Here is a 900-nt window from a genome sequence, read left to right as displayed (position 1 = left end):
TGAGGTCATTGACCTCTCAAGGTCAGATGCAAACCTCAGGGTGTGAAGATTATCTGCTGAAACTTTCACACTTTAGTCATAACATGCAGTTGTTCTGCCGACCTGCCTCACTACCACAGTCAGGATGATGCAACACTACACGCAGGTCTCATTATATGCATCTGTTTTATTCCAGCTTTCTGCCTTATGTTAGAAATAAAATCATAAACAGGATCTCTGACATGTGACCTGGTGACACAGCTGCTGTCCCCGGGTCAGACTCAGCTGGACTGAGGTCAGGTGACCGACACTGTGTTCACTGTCCTGACACCTTTACCCTCACAGTCATTACAGTCAGAAGTTTTCCTCCTCTCAGGGTAGAAGAACCTCCCACATGCGTCATGAGGGAGGAATCTGAGAATAAATACAGTCACACGTTTTCAAGAAATGTGTTTTTACATTTACCAGCACTAGATACACATGTAGTGTGTCTGTAATATATGTCATATATGAACACGTCAAAGGAAAGTGAACTTATTGAGTTACACTGAACCCTGACCCAGACTGCGACATCACTCTAACCTGTGAAATATTCCTGTTATAATCCTCATGAAAATAACGTGTTACAGTTCAGGAACACAAGATGGCGCCAGAAGACAAGCAGCTCCTCTCCGGCTGCGTCAGCCTGAGCTGCTGCGCAGTGTTTCAGGACAGTGGAGGTGATCGCTGTGTTTGTACCTGTAGGAGGAGCTGCACCTGCAGTCTGCACACTGCCCCACACTGAGGTCACATGGTCTCAGCGGGCCACAGGGACTGGCCTGGTTCCTGGTTTTGGATTTGATGGACATGCAGTGCCCCACCCCCCCCCTCTCTCCAGTCTGTTTTTGATTCCTTACATGTGGGGGAGGGGGAGGGGGAAGG

Source organism: Seriola lalandi, unplaced genomic scaffold (genome assembly GCF_002814215.2).
Source record: "Seriola lalandi dorsalis isolate HSWRI2012SDOR001 ecotype SW California unplaced genomic scaffold, Sedor1 jcf7180002054780, whole genome shotgun sequence".
NCBI classification, from domain to species: Eukaryota; Metazoa; Chordata; class Actinopteri; order Carangiformes; family Carangidae; genus Seriola; species Seriola lalandi.
Note: the sequence above shows the minus strand (reverse complement) of the source record.